General features: G+C 42.2%; 1 protein-coding gene across 1 annotated transcript in view; it reads right to left on the reverse strand.

The window, feature by feature from the left end:
* RPS6KA1 (ribosomal protein S6 kinase A1) overlaps nucleotides 1–19,781 on the reverse strand; it is a 184,179-nt gene that overhangs the window by 156,395 nt on the left and 8,003 nt on the right. The gene's annotated exons all lie outside the window — the stretch shown is intronic.

Consider the following 19,781-nt stretch of genomic DNA (forward strand, 5'->3'; position numbering starts at 1 on the left):
CTGGAGTTGCGAGGCAACCACACGTTCCAAGACTTTGCCCAAAAAGGGAAGACTGGAAACTGTCCAGAAGTTGTTCAATTGAATGGAGTCCAGTGATGGTTTTATCAACAGCGGTTTGATCACAGCCTCCTTTAGGCCCACTGGAATCTTGCCTTCTTGTAAGGAAGCATTAACCACCATCTTCACCCAACAATACTTGTTGTATGCCTTCAAGTTTTTTTCTGACTTACGGTGATGCGAAAGTGAATCTCCCATGAGGTTTTGGGGGTCTGAGGGAGTGTGACTTGCCCAAGGTCATCCAGTGGGTCTCCTTGACTAAGTGCGGCATCCAATCCTCTTATGCTAAAGCACAAAACACTACAACATGTTGGTTCTCACCATGGATGGGGTGGGGAAGATAGCAAGCAAATTCACAGGTGCTTTAGCAATGGAGACCTGCATGGGAAGATCGGGTTGAGCTGCCTGGCCCTTGTGGTCTATTCCATTCTAAGATTGTATGTTCTTATCTGGATGGATACCATGCAAATAGAATTGGAGTCGGAAACATACACACACTCATATGCATGACTAATCTCCAAAACCAAGATACTAACACTTGCACAGCTTGAGAAATGCAAACATAACATTTCCTACTGCTCCCCCAATACAATCACGATAACACCCATGTCCTGTGACTCAGACACCCCAAGGTCTGAGAAAATATCCCAGAGTAATGTACATATCCTTTTCTACCTATGTTTCCTGAGAAAAAACGCCTATTTCTCCATCAAGTGTGTTGCAAAAATAAATAAATAAATGCCCTGGAATGCAATGCTTTAACAAACATGGAAACACATTAACTAGGAATTCTGCATCCATTAGACAAACAGAGGAAAGAGACAGATGGATGTGAGGGAGAGAACAAACACATATTAGATCAACTATTGTTACTTTAATCAACGCACACTGGAAGATTTTGTAATGTAGCAATGCCTAGGTCACACTGAGCCATATGCTAACTCACAATTCATGCAGCTAGTCAGAGCTTCTATTCTAAACTCACAAAAACATGTATTTTTACTAGCTAGATTTTATTAGTTCCTTGCATTTTATAAACTACCAGAGTAGTAAGTTTTTGCACCAGCTGGGTTCAGAGTTGGTCCCAGTATTGAAATGGTTTTGGTCACACTGGGAGATGACCTATGACAGGCATCAAAAAGAGAAGCCCATTCCTGTTGGTTCTGCTGAGCTTCTCGGCCCATAATAGAAAAGAGTTGAGGTAGTCCATTCTGCTAGTGGACTAGCCATGGGAAACACACAAACAAGATACTTAGAGACAAAACAAGGTGCTCAGAGACATCGTGCCCTTGATACAGAAAGAAATTGAGACTACAATCCTATAGGCTCCTACAGGGGTGCAAAGGAAAGACGGGTCCAACGGGCGGCAGCCAGGATGTTAACCGGGGCTCCTTACAGAGAGAGATCAACCCTCCTGTTCAAGGAGCTCCATTGGCTGCCGTTCATTTTCCGGTCCCAATTCAAGGTGCAGGTGCTCACCAACAAAGCCGTAAATGGTTTGGGACCTGCCTACCTGCGTCTATGAACCCGCACGCTCTCTTTGTTCATCCGGACAGACCCTGCTCACGATCCCACCTGCGTCGCAAGCGTGGCTGGTGGGGACGAGGGACAGGGCCTTCTCTGTGGTAGCCCCCCAACTCTGGAATTCCCTCCCCAAGGACATTAGACAAGCCCCTACGTTGGCAGTCTTTAGGAAGAGCTTGAAGACCTGGCTATTCCAGTGTGCCTTTCCAGAATAGGAAACCCCAGCAACACGTCCCAAAAGCACTTTATTAGAGATTAAGATTGTCCGCACATTGCACCTATCCAAAATCCTTATATCACTCAGCATACTCAGCATTTTTAATCTGTACCCAGTACATTTGCCCGGCTTAGTTTTATTGTGTCACGGTGTGCTGTTTTTACTGTTTATTGTTATTGCTTTAATGTTTTTGATTTGCTTTGGTTTATATGTAATTGTTATATTGTTGTTTTATTGTGGCCTTGGCCTTTGTAAGCCGCATCGAGTCCTTCGGGAGATGCTAGTGGGGTACAAATAAAGTTAATTAATTAATAATAATAATAATAATAATAATAATAATGAGGAGAGCAGGAGGATAGGGCCACTTCTTTCCCAAAATGCTGGGCTTCTGTGGAATAGGGGTCCACTAATGCAAGTGGGTGTTGTAGTTCAGCCTGTGATTGTGTCTGATGTTCATGATGGGAATAGGGATGAAGGGTCTTCTTGGCAATGGGGATGAGGGTTTGTCTGGGTCTGAGTTAAACCCAGATGAGAGACATGAGGTGTCTCATGAAGATTCACAAGGTCACATTCCTGGGAGAGGCACTCAACAGTCTTTCTCTGAGAAACTGTCTTCCAAAGATGATTTGTCAGGTGCAGAATTTAATGAGAGTGAAGACAGAAAACGAGTTTTTTGTAAACAGAGACAAAGTTCTCAGGCACAACGAAGGTCAATTTGTCTGCAGGAAAAGAGAGATAAGAAACCTGGTTGTAAGGGCAAGAGAAATGATTCCCTTTCGGTTCTGGGGTCAGGAAAAGCTTTATATTGACACAAGGGAAAGAGTTGCCCTTGATACAGGAAGAAATTGAGACTACAATCCTATAGGCTCCTACAGGCTCCTGCCTTAGTCTAGTCAACATTGGAATTTCATGACAGTCTTGTTTCCAGTGTTTCTAGTTTCATGTACCAAGTTTTGCCAGGCTCCTGATCTGTGTATTGAATTTTCATGCTGTCTTGTTCTGTGGATTTTGTACATTTGAATTTTGTGTTTTGCCTTGTGCCTTGAAACTCATGGACTATTCTTTATCTTGGGACTATACTGTTTTTACCATTTTTTACTGCTTTGCTTACATATAATCTTCAATAAACTGCTTGCTGATTTTATCAAGCTGGTGTAGTGTTTAAGGTCGGAGGTGTTCCTACTCTGGGGTGCAACAAGGGGAAGGCAGGCTGAGACAATCACTCATATCACAGAAAAAGGGATTGTCCAAACGCCTTTGTATTTGGCCATGGCTCTGCGAAACCTTCCTCCTGAGAGAACTGGAGCAAGTAACTGCCCCTGACTGCTCCCTATGCAAGACCCTCACGCATAAAAACCATGCTGTTAGATTAGTGTATGTCTGAAAGAGGATCCTAGCCATAAAGCCATCATCTTTCAAAAAAATGGATGTTTTAAAGATATGAAATTCAAGAAAAAAGAACTAACAAAGGGGGGTGCCCGCTGGCTGTCTTCTGTTAGCTTGTTTAATCCCCCTTCAAAGCTGTTTAAAGTGACAATCCTTATCAGATCTAAAGGTAAGAAATTTCACAGATCAAACTATGCACTGCATGAATAATTGATTCTTTTTGTTTGTCTTGAATCTCCTACCATCCAACTCTATTGGGAGGCCATAGATCCACTTTTCTTTAGAGCATTCCTAATGTTACCAACCTCTCTAAGTTCCCAATATTCAATGTTTCCTCACAGATCTTCCCTGCCTTCCATAGCTACTCGCACAAACAATTTGAACACCCATCTATTCTGGATAAAGCTGAATATGGGGTGTGATATTTATAATTTACTATATTTATTATTATTTATAAACAACTCGGGTCCTGCCTATATTTGTGACCGCTTCCCTACCCCTCACAAGTACCTGCACAAGCGTTAAGATCGGCCGGGGAGGCCCTCCTCTTGGTCCCTTCACCACGTCATAAGTGTGGTTGGTGGGGACAAGAGAGAGGGCCTTCTCGGTGGTGGCCCCCTGGCTTTGGAACTCATTCCCCAGGGAAATTAGACCGGCCCCCACACTGTCCTCCTTTCATAGAGACTTGAAGACACGGCTCTTCAATCGAGCCTTTGATATTATTTAGTCCCTAGTTGACCTATGTAGTAGTCTCACATCCTACACTTTATCCTATGGCCTCTCTCCATTATTGCAGCTGGCACTTCTTTTATTCCAGTGTTTACAGCCCGGCAATGGTGCCAGTAATTTATCGCCATGGTTAGAGGATCATAGCTTGATTGAGTCTCAGCTGATGTTTTTATATATGCATGTGTTTTATTTTATTGTATTTTAAAATGTGTTCACTTTTATGTTTGTTTTTAGGCACTTTGTGCCATCTGTAGGCTGCCCAGAGTGGCCGGAATCCATGGGTTGTTGTAGGTTTTTCCGGGCTATATAGCCATGTTCTGGAGGCAATTTTTCTCCTGACGTTTCGCCTGCATCTATGGCAAGCATCCTCAGAGGTAGTTCCAACAGAACTCATTACCTCTGAGGATGCTTGCCATAGATGCAGGCGAAACGTCAGGAGAAAAATTGCCTCCAGAACATGGCCATATAGCCCGGAAAAACCTACAACAACCCATTATTATTATTATTATTTAAAGTATTTATATTCCACCCTTCTTGCCCCAAAGGGGATTCAGAGCCGATCACAGAACACCTATACAGCAAACATTCAATGCTTGTTATAGAATGACAAGACACACAATTTGCTGTGATAAGCCCAGCCTTATAGAAAAATGAAGTTTCAGATGAAGTGTACCTCCAATTATTTGGTGGTAAGGGCAAGCAGCCCAAAATGGTTATGACTTTCTCATCCTATTTATTAGCTACCAAAAAGAATTCTAAAAGAAAGCTGGGAATGCAACACTCCTGGATAAGTATAAATGGCATTAATCAGGATGTAAACACGCAGCTGATCTTCCACTGTCACTCCCAGATCTGACAATGATGTGTGCTTGGAAGGGTTTATACAGCTTTGGATCTTGTTGCTCATGAGTCACCAAGATCTACTGAAGCTCATTTAGAAGTAGGGCATAAAAAAGAGGAAGGGAGGAAGAGGAGGAGGGGAAAAAAAGAAAGAAATGTGGCAGCAGTTTTAAGACTAACGAGTGTTTTATTTTATCATGGGCTTTCATGAAAATAAACCAGGCATGGACAAACTTAGGCCCTTCAGATGTTTTGGACTTCAACTACCACAATTCGTAACAGCTTCAGGCCCCTTCCTTTTCCCCCCCAGTTGCTTAAGTCTTACAGTTGCTGCCACATTTCTTGCCTTCTTCTTCCTCCTCCTCCTCCTTATTCAGCAAGAGACTGACGTGGCTACTTCTTTGAAAATTCAAACTAAGGCATCAGCGTTGACAAAATCTGCCTAGAAGGAGAGCATGCCTAATGTTTAATTGGCCTATTTAATTAATGTAATCACTCACTGGAAGAAGGAGAATCATCTCTAATGGATGAAACAAGCGAGGGTGGTTCTCCTTAAAGATAAAAGCAGTTTGAGAAGGCATGGCACTAAAAGGATGATTTATTTATTTGTCGTGTCAGGGCAACCAGTCAATTATATTACATTTCTAACAGAACAAAGCAAACAAACAGACAAAATACAAAATTTGTGAGTTTGGTAGTTGATTAAATGTCCTTTGACCAGTATCTGGCCACTTGGAGTGCCTCTGGTGTTGCCGCAAGGAGGTCCTCCATTGTGCATGTGGCAGGGCTCAGGTTGCATTGCAGCAGGTGGTCAGTGGTTTGCTCTTCTCCACACTCGCATGTCATGGATTCCACTTTGTAGCCCCATTTCTTGAGGTTGGCTCTGCATCCCGTGGTGCCAGAGCGCAGTCTGTTCAGCGCCTTCCAAGTCGCCCAGTCTTCTGTGTGCCCAGGGGGGGAGTCTCTCATTTGGTATCCGCCCTTGGTTGAGGTTCTGGGTTTGAGCCTGCCACTTTTGGACTCTCGCTTGCTGAGGTGTTCCATCGAGTGTCTCTGTAGATCTTAGAAAACTATTTCTAGATTTAGGTCGTTGACGTGCTGGCTGATACCCAAACAGGGATGAGCTGAAGATGTCTCTGCCTTGGTCCTTTCACTATTGGCTGCTACTTCCCGGTGGATGTCAGGTGGTGCAATACCGGCTAAGCAGTGTAATTTCTCCAGTGGTGTAGGGTGCAGACACCCCGTGATAATGCGGCATGTCTCATTAAGAGCCACATCCACTGTTTTAGTGTGGTGAGATGTGTTCCACACTGGGCATGCGTACTCAGCAGCAGAGTAGTATAGGGCAAGGGCAGATGTCTTCACTGTGTCTGGCTGTGATCCCCAGGTTGTGCCACTCAGCTTTCGTATGGTATTGTTTCTAGCACCCACTTTTCGCTTGATGTTCAGGCAGTGCTTCTTGTAGGTCAAAGCACGGTCCAGAGTGACTCCCAGGTATTTGGGTGTGCTGTAATGCTCCAGTGGGATTCCTTCCCAGGTAATCCTCAGAGCTCGGGATGCTTGTCTGTTCTTAAGGTGAAAGGCACATGTCTGTGTTTTAGATGGGTTGGGGATCAGCTGGTTTTCCCTGTAATAGGCAGTAAGAGCACCTAGAGCTTTGGAGAGCTTCTGTTCTACCATCTCAAAGCTCCCTGCTTGAGCAGTAATGGCACGATCATCAGCATAGATAAAACTCTCTATCCCTTCTGGCAGTGGCTGGTCATTTGTGTAGATGTTGAACATGGATGGAGCAAGCACGCTCCCCTGAGGCAGGCTGTTCTTCTGTTTCCGCCATCTGCTTCTCTGGAACTCAACAAAAAAGCTCCTGTTTTGTAGCAGGTTTCCTATGAGGCGGGTGAGGTGGTAGTCCTTTGTGATATTATACATTTTTCTCAGGAGGAGGCGGTGGTTCACAGTATCATAGGCTGCTGACAGGTCTATGAAGACAGCTCCTGTGATCTGCTGGATGATGATGATGATATGTGCAAGGGTTATCCGGAAAGTAAGGTTACAAGGCATGTAGCTCTCACAGGGAATTTTCTCAGGGGAAGTTGGTATCCCTGCTGTGTAGCAGGTAGCCAGCGGAAAAGAAAGGCAGTGCCAGTCGTCAGTAGCTCATCGACTAGGATTGTGGTGAAGGTTAGAGATGAGTGTCATTACGTTTCCCACCAAATGCGAAGTTTGCACTGTTTAATACGCTACCTAAATGCTAAAGGCATGAACGCCGCTGCGATTCCTTGCGAGAAAAGTAATAGTGTCAGTGTTTTGGGACAAAAAGGGGTTCTGCTCATTGATTTTTTTTTTGAAAGAGGTGAAACAATCAATGCTCCAAGATATTGTGAGACCACAAAGAAGTCTGCACTGTAATATACTACCTAAATTCTAAGGGCATGAATGCCACTGCGACTCATCGCGAAATTGTTTCAGTTTATGGAGAAGACGTAATGTCAAGACAGCATGTGACAAAATGAGTATGGAATATATTGTGAGAGCATGAAGAAACTTCGCAGAACCATCCAAAACTAACGTGGTGTGATGCTAACAGGGGAGTCTGTCACCTTCATGACAATGCGCATCCACACACCACTCCTGCAACACAAGAGTTGTTGACTTCATTTGGTTGGGGTGTTTCTTTTTTTAATTATATATAATCTTTGAGATTTTTATTTAAAAGCATAACAAAACAAAGTGCAAATAATAATATGCGAAATAGATTGTAAAAGAAAAAAGGAAAAGAGAAAAAGAGAAAGGAAAAAGATAGAGACAAAAGAACAGTAAGAGAAAAGGAGACTATGTTAAAAAATAAGTGATACAAAAAAAAAGAAAAAAAGAAAAGAAATATTTTGACTTCCTGGTATCTATAGGTCTTCTTGTTTTTTCCTTTCTTCTCTCTCTTCCTCCTCTCCTTCTCCATCTTTTCTATTTCTTTCCCTTCCTTTTTACCTTTTTTCTCCAGTTATTAGATCAAAATCCTCTTATTTTTTGTATCAAGTATTCAGTAACTTTTTTCCAATCCGTTTCTTCCATTTTTGTTTCTTTATTCTTTGAAATAAGGAAAGTGAGTGTGACCATGTTTCTGATCTCTAATATTTTCGTCAGCCATTCATCTTCCTCTGGTATCTCTTCTTGCTTCCATCTTCTCGCGGAACAAATTCTCACAGCTGTGGTTATTAAAAATAGTAATTTATCCGTATTCCTTTCTAGTTTTTTCTCACACATACCTAATAAAAATAGTTCTGGTTTCCAGGGGATTTGTATTTCTAGCATTTTTTTGATCTCCTTCTGTATTTTTTTCCAATATCTTTTTGCTCCCTCACATGTCCACCGTATGTGGAAATATGAGCCTTCTTTTACTTTACATTTCCAACTATTTGTGCTTGTGTTGTTGTAGACATGTTTTCACCCAGTTCTCTTTAAGGTCTGTTGCATATGTGAATTTTATCTTTTTCTTCCAAATTTCCTCCCACTCTTCTTTTCTTCCTATATTTTCGGATATTTTGGGATGTTTCAAGCCACCCCTCTCACAGCACCGATCTCGCACCCAGTGACTATCATCTGTTCACTAAACTGAAGGAACACCTGGGTGTAAAACACTTGTCCAACAACAACAAGTTGAAAATCAAGGTGACAAACTGGCTGAAAAAGGTGGAGGAAAACTTCTATGACACAGGCATCAAAAAACTGTCCCATGGATGACAAAATGTATTGAACTGAATGGCAATTAAGTGGAAAAATAATGTCATACCTTTGCTACTATCCATGTAAGTTTGATTAAAATATTCATTCTTTGTATCTTTAAAAAATCTTGTAACCTTACTTTCCTAGTGTATTTATACCCTACTTTTTCTCTGCCAGAGACTCAGAGCAGCTGAGAATAAAAACCACAAGGATGTCTAAATTAAACCTAACATATACGAACATAAAAATAAGATTAAACACTGAAAGTATTAGAAAGTAACAGTTACTAACAACATCAACAGCTGGGCACAAAACAACCCTGCAAAAACATGGCCAAAAGAAACATTTCTATTCTAGAAAACAATTGGGCATTACAAACGGGCCATGGAAGCTACTATTTTGTGGATTTCTTCCCAAAGGAGGCATGCCTATTTGCTAGAATGCAAATATCTACACCCCAAAAAATCTTTCTACTGTACCTCCCAGAGCTTGGAAAAATTACTTCCAATTTTTCTCCATGTTTTTATTTAATAGGGATAACTACCGTCTCAACACCTTCTTGTATCAACTTGAAAATTTAGTTTTTACATAAATACGAATTGCCCTGAGACAAAGGGTTTTCTGCATGGGACAATCACAGGGTTTTCATGTCTGGAAAGGATCATAAGGTCGCTAACACCCACTCAAAGGCTGGATTACCCATCTATCAATCCTACCCACACAAAGCAAGTTAACTCCCATAATCCAGATTAAAACATACCACATGCAAGGAGCCTGAGGGAACAAGTTATATTCAAACTCCCTCTGGGCAACTCGGCAATATGCAGGTTTAGTATTAATGTCACGCAAAAAGCATGACAGCCTTTCCTTAGGGAGTCTGTATGTGAGGGATGATACCTTGTGTCAAAAGAATTGTAGAAAAGGCAATTCTTAAAAAACAATAATAATACAGATTGGAATGGAAAAAAGTCACCCACCTCAGAAGGCAATGCCTAGATACTTTAGGGCAGTGGTTCCCAACCTGTGTTTGACCAGGGACCACTCTCCAACATCAGTATAAAAAGGGTTATGAATCAGTTTTTGGTCAACATTAGATTCTGTTTGGTTATTTGGGGTGCTGATTCAGAAAACTGCATTGGATAGACCACATCAGCTCTAGTTTCTGATACAGAACATATGCCATCTGCTCGCCCACATAAAACCATATTTAATAATCTAGAGCTGACATGGTCTATCCAATGCAATTTTCTGAATCAGCACCCCAAATAACCCCAGGAACAAGCCTAAAAACGAAGACACCAAGGCACCCCTGCTTCCAGGCACCACATGGACTGGCCCCACTCAAGGGGAGGGAAGAGGAGGAGAAGCAGCAGTCAGGAGGCTTGCTGTGGCACCTTTCGTGGGTAATCACTTCTCCCCTCCTGACTTCTCCACTGCATTGGAACTATAAGAGGGATTCATGAGACCAGTCGCTCTCGTTGCAATGCCGTAGTAAGGCCGCGGACGATATTTTAGTTCTTTCTGACCACAGGTGGTCCACGGACCACAGGTTGGGAACCACTGCTTTAGGGGGGAACCTACAGCAGTTTCTGATAGCCATTGTGGAAGATATGTGCCTCAAAATCAAGACCTTTCATTATTCTGTTATGTGTGCAAGCAACACATACAGGCATGTATCATAGAAGGAAAACCGAAGTAGAAGGGGATTTTTTTTTTCCTGTGTCAGGAGCGATTTGAGAGACTGCAAGTTGCTTCTGGTGTGAGAGAATTGGCCGTCTGCAAGGACATTGCCCAGGGGACGCCTGGATGTTTTGATGTTTTACCATCCTTGTGGGAGGCTTCTCTCATGTTCCCACATGGGGTGCTGGAGCTGACAGCGGGAGCTCAACTGGCTCTCCCTGGATTTGAACCGCTGACCTATCAGTCAGCAGTCCTGCCAGCACAAGGGGTTAACCCATTGTATCACCAGGGGCTCCTTAGCAGGGAATAAAGGAGAAGAAATGTATTTTGGAACAATAAACAACCTAGAAAAGAGATCTGCACACAACTTTATGATTCTTGGAACAAGCTTCGCTTCAATTGCACAATTTTGTTGAAAGCAAACAATGCAAGCCATAGACATGAAATACTGTGTCAGGGAGAACTCGCATTTCCAAGGTCGCTTCAGGAGACGTCTGGGCACTTGTCAGTCATCTGCTATGAAACGTACTAAGATACAAATGCACTTTAGTGCAACATAGCTGCATCCTACAAGAGCCACAGGGGATACAGCAAGATGTTACCTAGCCTAATGGCATCTGATCCTGGAAGTTAAGCAGGGTCAGCTCTGGTAAGTAGGTGGATGGGACTGTATTTCAGAGCAAGGAAATGGTAAACCACCTGAGAGTATTCCTTTTATAAGAAAACTCTGAATTTCATGGGCTTGCTATAAATCCACAGGTGACTTGAAGGCACAAACTTCAAGCATCAACATCTCTTTGCCTCACAATAAATGTGAGTCATAGTTGGTAAAGCACTGTCATTTTGCTAAGCCAACACAAACATCAAATGCTGTGTTACACACAGAAAATAATCATAATTATATGCGCCTCAAATGTAAAGCCTAAGGCTGCTGTCTCCAAAGCTTCAAGCAATTTACTAACCAGGATAGATATGAGGGTTGAATGAAAAGTAATGCCTCCACCTTTGTAACTCCTCAACAGATGGGAGTACTGCTATGCGGCAGGTACTGGCTTGTTCAGTAGACTCTCCTCTACAGTTCCATTTTGGCAGGAAGCCTTAGCATTGAACAGTTGTGTTGTTAAAGTGCGAAGTATGGAACCCTGCACAGACGGTCTGTCAATGAGTCTTAAGCAACATGCAGTCACTGAATTCTTGACAGCAGAAGGTGGCACCCCAAAGGAGATTCATCAGAGAATGCAAGCTGTTTATGGTGATTGTATTGATGTGAGTACTGTGCATCGTTGGCGAGTAAGTTTAAAGATGTTGAGGTGGGAACATCTGACTTGCATGACAAACAAAGAGTTGGACATCCTGTGACAGCAACCACCAAGTTTCAAAAGGTTGACAGACTGATGATATATCGTATCACTCAGAGAGGAATTTCAAGCATAATTGGCATTTCACAAGACCGTGCTTTGCTTGGCTATTGGAAGATCTGTGCATGATGGGTACGTTGAGAGAACTGTGAGATGCTGGTTGCGGAAACAGAGTGTTGACTTCTTCCGTGACAGCTTCAGAAAACTTGTTCATCATTGGCAGAAATGTATCCAATTGTCTGGTGATTATGTGGAAAAGTGAATAGTGGAAGTTAAAGAGAACATTCTAAGGATTATTTCTGCATTTGATTAAAATATTCCCATCCAAACCCAAGTAACGAAAGTGGAGGCATTACTTTTCATTCAACCCCCATAGTTGAGTACAATATAACCCAGGCCTGGGCAAACTTTGGCCTTCCAGGTGTTTTGGACTTCAACTCTCACAATTCCTTTCCTAAGGCTACTGGAACCTGAGGCTATTAGGAATTGTGTGAGTTGAAGTCCAAAACACTTGGAAGGCCAAAGTTTGCCCAGGCCTGCTCTACACAGTATTCTTGGGCTGAGAATCTTTCATTTCAATAGGGTTCGTTATTGTTTTCTATATCCATGGGAATCCAGAAAATGGGGATTGAATTATGCTTGCCTTTTGGATTGTGAGAAATTCCACGTCACTATGACAAAAAGAACTTAAATTCAAAGGCAATAATACAATATCATCTACCTATCTCACCAAATACAAACTCAAGGAGTTTCCTGCCAGCTCCCTAAAATCCACAAGTGACAACTGAACCTTGGCATTCAAATAACCAAAGCCACAGCCAGCAAAGGATCACCCAGCCGTCTGTCCAGCAGGATTAATCAATAAATCCCAGCCCTGACAAAGGCCCTGCATGTCACTGAGCCTGGCATTCACCTTTCTTCTGTTTATCAATGTGTGATGCTCAATAACAAGAGTAAAATAAAGCCGGGAGAAAAACTAAGCTTCCACCCACTTCGCTTGACAACAACTATGGAGATTTGCCATGGGTCAAGGAAGACCGTAGGGCAGAGCCTTCCAAACTGTGCGTCACAACACATTAGTGTTTTCAGCTGCAGTGCATAGGTGTGTTGCCTGAATGTCATGAGGAACCTCTGCGTGTATGTAGAATAAGTAATATATCATATAGATTTTTTATAATACGAGGTTATCCAGAAAGATTTTTTTTAAATACAAGGAATGAATATATTTTAATAAAACGTAGATGGATTGTTACATAGGTGTTACATTATTTTTCCATATAATCACCATTCAGATCGATAAATTTTGTCATCCGTGGGATGAGTTTTTGATGCCTGTGTCATAGAAGCTTCCCTCTGCCTTTTTCAGCTAGTTCATCACTTTGATTTTCTCCTCCTCCTCCTCCTCCTCGGAAAAGAGTTTCCACCCAGGTGTTCCTTCAATTTAGTGGATTTAGTCACTAGGTATGAGATCAGTACTGTGAGAGGGGTGGCTTAAACAACCTAACCAAATGAAGTCAACAACTTTTCAATGTGTGGATGCGCATTGTCATGAAGGAGACAGACTCCCACCTTCAGCATCCCACCACGTTTGTTTTGGATGGCTCTACAAAGTTTCCTCATGGTCTCACAATATATTCCGTACCCATTTTGTCACATACTGTCGCACTACATCTTCTCCATAAACTGAAATGATTTCACCATGAATCGCAATGGCGTTCATGCCCTTAGCATTTAGGCAGCGTATTACACTTGGAGGGAAACGGAATGTGGGCACTCATCTCTAACCTTCACCACAATGCCAGTTGATGAGCTACTGACGACTGGCACTGCTCATTCACTTCCGTTGGCTTTCCGCTACATGGCAGTGATACCAACCTCCCCCGAGAAAATTCCCTATGAGATATACGTGCCTTGTAACCTTACTTTCCGGATAACAGTCATATAAATGAAACGTTTTCATGAGATATGTTGTGTCCGCAAACATCGTGTTATTACAATTTATGAAGGTGTCTATATCTGTTATAAGGGGTTGGTTTAACTTCCCATTTGCAAGTAAAACTGAATTACCATGTTGCAAAATGTTTGAAAGTATGTTTAAAAAGTGTATCACAAACATGAAGGTTTTGGAAAGCTCTGCCATAGGGTCATATAGGCCAGAATAATTTATAAGAGATATCCCAACCTGGTACATGGATTACAACCCTAGTCCTCTTCAGTGATTGGGGTCAAATGGGGATGCTGGGACTTGCTGGCCAGAGCACTCAGGAAACTATGGTTGCTTCCAACAGGCAGTGGCTCTCAGTTTATCTGGATGATGATGATGATCATCATCATCATCATCACTACAGTCATCATTATCACCATCACCACCTGACTTTCCCCCCAAAATTAGGATCTAATATCAGTCAGCCCGGCACATTTGCTGGGATTAGGGGCATAGGAACCCCATAAATAGGGAAAACAATGAATACAAAACATTTTTTTAACCACCACTCTACAACTCTAGAAATATTTAGGTTCTCCAGCATGATTCTGTGATCAACGTCCATCAAAAGTTGACCATACAGTCACATTGGAAGACCTAACGATTCCAAGAAAGAACATCTTTAATATGCAAAAAAATAAATTCTGCAAATGTAGTGGGCTGACTGTATAGTGGAAATATGCATTTCCCTTCACCTGAGGCCCAATGATTTTACAGTGATGCCAAAGACAGGACATAGCACTTCAGTATGCAAGTGTTCGATTGCCTCCCCAACAAAGGAATAAGATTCCCACTTTCTAAACACTCTTGGATCAAACTATCAAAGACACCATGTTGGCTCTGCTTGCTTCTGGGGAACATCCTGCACAACCGAATGCAAATAAAAGTTCTCTCCGCAACTCCCCATTCCTGCCTCTTCCCTGCCTGCTACCCTCATATACCACTTGTTACTTGATGCTCTGGCCTTTCCAGAGAGCATGGTTGGCATGCAGAGAACAGAGCTACCTAGCCAAACATCAAGCCTAACGGAATACAAAGAAATGGCGATTCTCCAACCACAGCAATGTGTTGAGAAATGGGACGAGAAAGTAGACATAAAGGTCCACGTGGGTTGAAGGAGGGAGGAAATTGCAGCTGAGTTTTTAAATGATTTGGACAGCCAAACATCTGTGTTTTGAAGGCTTTAATAGGGGAAGTAGTTTCCACTTACTTTAGTAGGTTGGAAAACCCAGATCTCTGTGATCATATCAAAAGGAAGAGCTCATTGCTATTTTAGGTTCTCAGAGCAATACAATGGTGCTATTTGCACTATGAATTATGGGATATAAGGGCTGGATGGAAGCGAAGGTGAGGATTCTGTACGGAACACTGGAAAGACCAAGTATCCCATACATTCCAAAGCAGTAATATGGCAAAGAGGGAATTCTGGAGAAATCCAGTATCTTATTTTTTTTTCCCAGAGTAGAAGTGTGGATCTGCTCTGAAACACTGCTGGATGCTCTTTGCTCTGGCAAGTGAAGGAGGTGATGAAAGGGCTTTCAAATTCGTAGCACAGCTGATGACAAATGAATTTGGATGAAATCAGATATTTATTTACAGTATTTATATTCCACCCTTCTCACCCCGAAGGAGACTCAGAGCAGATCACAGAACACATATACAGCAAACATTCAATGCTGTTATACACTGACAAAATTTATTTATTTACTTATTTACAGTATTTGTATACCGCTTTTCTCACCCCGAGGGGGACTCAAAGTGGCTTACACATAAGTAATGGCAAAATTCAATGCCAGTATAAACAATTACAATTATACACTACAATTAAACATAAATCAAGTTAAAAACAGTACATCCACAAGCAATAAAGCAATCATTAAAACAATAAAACAGTCTTGTCCGTTGAATCGCCATTCCAGTCATTGTCTTTCTGAAATGTTGCATACATTTACTTCTACTGCCCGAAGGCCTGGTCCCAAAACCATGATTTTAATTTTTTTCTAAAAGCCAGGAGGGAGGGGCACAGCCGAGAAGGCCCTGTCTCTCGTCCCCGCCAGACGCATCTGTGCTGTTGACGGGAGCGAGAGCAGGGCCTCCCCAGATGATCTTAGATTACGAGGTGGGACGTAGGGGTGGATGCGTTCAGACAAGTAAGCTGGGCCAGAACCGTATAGAGCTTTATAGGTCAAAACCAGCACAGACAGACACTGTATACAGATAGAGGTATATATAGGCTTTCCCATCTTTGGCATCTTGGAGGCTGTGTGCACTCTGGACCATGCTCTGACTTATAAGAAGCACAGCTTGGCTATCAAGCAAAAATGAGCGCTAGAAAGGACCAAGGTATTATTGACATCTCCGGCCTATCCTCTGTTCAGATATCAGCCATCATGTCAATACCCTAAATCAAGAAATAGGAACACCTCAGCAAGCAAGAGTCCAAAAGCGGCAGGCTAAAACCTGGAACCTCAATCAGTGGCTGAGACCAGATGAGAGACTCCCTCCTGGGTACACAGAAGGCTGGGCAATTCGGAAGTCGCTGAATAGATTTGCACTCTGGCACCACGAGATGCAGAGCCAACCTTAAGAAATGGGGCTACAAAGTAGAGTCCTCAACATGGGAGTGCGGAGAAGAGCAAACCATTGTAGTCAATGCTGTTTGAGCCCTGTTACGTGCACAATGGAGGGCCTTCTGACAGTGACACCAGAGGCACTCCAAGTGGCCAGCTACTTGTCAAAGGAAATTGAGTATAATGACAAAGTTTTTACCTTGTGGTTTTTTATACATTATAACTGTATTCTCAATTCGTTTCTGATACAATAAATAAAATATTTTGAAAAACATGGGTTTTGGAATATTGGTGCTTCAGAGTACAGGATAAGGAATGTGTAAACTCTACGAGTTTAAAGAATCAAGAATAAAATCAAGGGGCAGTACATTATTTCAGATGGATTGAGACCTAAATCCAATTTCATCCTAACTATGAAAGACCCACTGCACCTATTATGTTGTCTACATGTTCATGCACCATTCAATGATTGACTGAACTGGTCTCCTCCAGCAGGGGCTAGACACCAACAGGATACCAGTTTGTGAGGGACAGAAAGGTGCACATGGGGTCCATCCACACTACGCCTTTATGGTGCTAGTAGCTGTTCCCTGCCACGTGTTGCTGTAGCCCAGTCTTTGTATATGTGTTTTGTGTTTTGTGTGTGTGTGTGTATGGTTTTGCGCATGCATTGTAATGCAATTTTTTTTTGCTTTTAAAGTCTCTTCTGCTGTGTTTCCCAGTGTTTTTATGAGTGATGGTGACTTATTGGCCTCATAGGTGTATTGTGTCCACATTGGTGTCAATTCATCCAGTGGTTTTTGAGTTATGTTAATCCCACAAACAAACATTACATTTTTATTTATATAGATTGTTCCACTTAACTATCACAGCTCCTTTCTGTGGTATCTTGGGTTTTGAAAATTTGGGCAGCTGGCTGAGAACCCCTAACACTCCTCCCCTAACTTGTCAATCCTAGGATTTTATAGATCAGTGTTTCTCAACTGGGGGGTCACGAGGGGGGTGTCAAGGAGTTTGCCAAAGACCATCAGAAAACACAGGATTTTCTGTTGGTCATGGGGGTTCTGTGTGGGAAGTTTGGCCCAATTCTATCATTGGTGGGGTTCTGCTCTTTGGTTATAGGTGAACTAGAAATTCCAGCAGCTACAGCTCCCAAATGTCAAAGTTTACTTTCCCCAATCTCCACCTTGGGAATATTGAGTATTTATGCCAAGTTTCGTCCAGATCCATCATTGTTTAAGTCCACAGTGCCCCCTGGATATAGGTGAACTACAACTCCAAAACTCAAGGTCAATGCTCACCAAACCCTTCCAGTATTTTCTGTTGGTCACACAAGTTCTGCATGCCAAGTTTGGTTCAATTCCATTGTTTATGGAGTTCAGAATGCTCTTTGATTGTGGGTTAACTATAAATCCCAGTAACTATAATTCCCAATGACAATGACAATACCAATCCCTCCCCTAACCCCACCAATATTCAAATGTGGGTGTATCAGGTATTTCTGCCAAATGTGGTCCAGTTAATGAAAATACATCCTGCATTTCAGATATTTACATTACGACTCACAACAGTAGCAAAATGACAGTTATGAACTAGCAATGTAAATAACGTTATGGTTTGGGGTCACAACATGAGGAACTGTATTAAGGGGTTGTGGCATTAGGGCGGTTGAGAAACACTGTTATAGATGGGATTACATCAGTCATTGTGGAAAAACAATGTTGTAATACTGCAGAATAAAAGGGCCCATGTTCACACACAAATTATTTTCTGTACGCACACAAAAAACACCCACATTCAAGAGATGCTAGTCAGTTATGTTCAGGAATGAGTCTGTTTATCCATCTACTTGAAGGAGCATTAAGATAATAAGGCATCAGTAAGAGAGAGAGAGAGATTTAGTTAACACAGCCTTCTGTTTGATGTGCTAATGTATTACATGTAGGGAACACTGGTAAAAATTATGCATGTGATCTGCAGTTTATATATTCTACTATCTGGTGTGCAATGTTTTGAATGCCCTTCGAATCCCACATCTGTTATTTGTCATAGTACAAACAATACAACCAATTTGGTTTCTTACTCATCTCACACCAGACAGATGGCCAGGGTTTTCGGCTTGACCCTCACAGGGAATATAGCTACCGTGCTCATGTCCCAAACACGTTTCTATGAGAAGAGCTGGATGTAGGAGGACCCAGATATGTTCTCTGAGCCCTTCTACACTCCCATATAATCCAGAATATCGGGACAGATAATCCACATTATCTGCTTTGAACTGGATTATCTGAATCTACACTGCCATATAATACAGTTCAAAGCAGATAATCCGGATTTTATACAGCCGTGTAGAAGGGGCCTCAGATGCACTCCCTATGGAAGGGGCTACCATGCTCCGAAGTATGGGCCCTTTCATACCACACAGTTATAGCACTATGTTTCTGCTTGAACGTCAACATCAACACCTTATGACAATGTTCCTCAACCCTCCTAATGCCGCGACCACTTAATACAGTTCTTCATGTTGTGGTGACCCCCAACCATAAAATTATTTTCATTGCTACTTCATAACTGTAATTTTGCTTCTGTTATGAATCGTAGTGTAAATATCTGAAATGCAGGATGTATTTTCATTCACTGGACCAAATTTGGCACAAATACATGATACGGACAAATTTGAATGCTGGTAGGGTTGGGGAGGTATTGATTTTGTCATTTGGGAGTTGTAGTTGCTTGGATTTATAGTTCACCTACAATCAAAGAGCATTCTGAATTCCACCAACAATGGCATTGAACCAAACTTGGCACACAGATCTCCCATGACCAACAGAAAATACTGGAAGGGTTTGGTGGGCAACTGACCTTGAGTTTTGGAGTTGAAGTTCACCTACATCCAGAGAGGGCTGTGGAATCAAACGGTGATGGATCTGGACCAAACTTGGCCTGACTACTCAATATGCCCAAATGTGAACACTGGTGGAGTTTAGGGAAAACAGACCTTGACCTTTGACAGTTGTAGTTGCTGGAATAATGTTGTGGTTGGAGGTCACCACAACACGAGGACCTGCATTACGGGGTCGCAGCATTAGGTTGGTTGAGGAACACTGCTTTAATGCAAGGGTAGCTAGCCCAGGCATGGGCACACTTGGGCCCTCCGGGTGTTTTGGACGTCAACTCCCACAATTCCTAACAGCCGGTAGTTGGGCCAAACTTCCCACACAAAACCCCCATGACCAACAAAAAATACTGAACTTGTATATAAGTCAGAACAGGTCCATGTTTACAGTGTAACTCCAGTAAAAAAGTAATGCCTCCATTGCTCTAACTTTTATTAGAGCACCTAAGGAAATCTGTAAAGGCTTGAAGAATGTTAATGGGGACACACTGTAATGGACTTTGACCTGCTTGGATCTCTGAAAGATAACCTACATGGTTTCAGAGTCAACGACTTGAATGACGCTCAAACAGCTTGAATGACGCTCAAATTCAGCAAAACCCTGAATTGTTCCAAAATGGTTTCGATGCCTGGGTTAAACAATGTTGCAATTTGTACAAATTGATGGTGACTATGTTAATAATAATAATATTTTATTTATACCCCGCCACCATCTCCCCAAGGGGACTTGGGGTGGCTTACATGAAGCCAAGCCCTACAACACAGTACGGAAATGCTAATAACCTACAACAATAAAATATAAATAAAAATTAAATACAAGAAA

This window comes from Anolis sagrei, chromosome X, assembly GCF_037176765.1.
Source record: "Anolis sagrei isolate rAnoSag1 chromosome X, rAnoSag1.mat, whole genome shotgun sequence".
Classification (NCBI taxonomy): Eukaryota; Metazoa; Chordata; class Lepidosauria; order Squamata; family Dactyloidae; genus Anolis; species Anolis sagrei.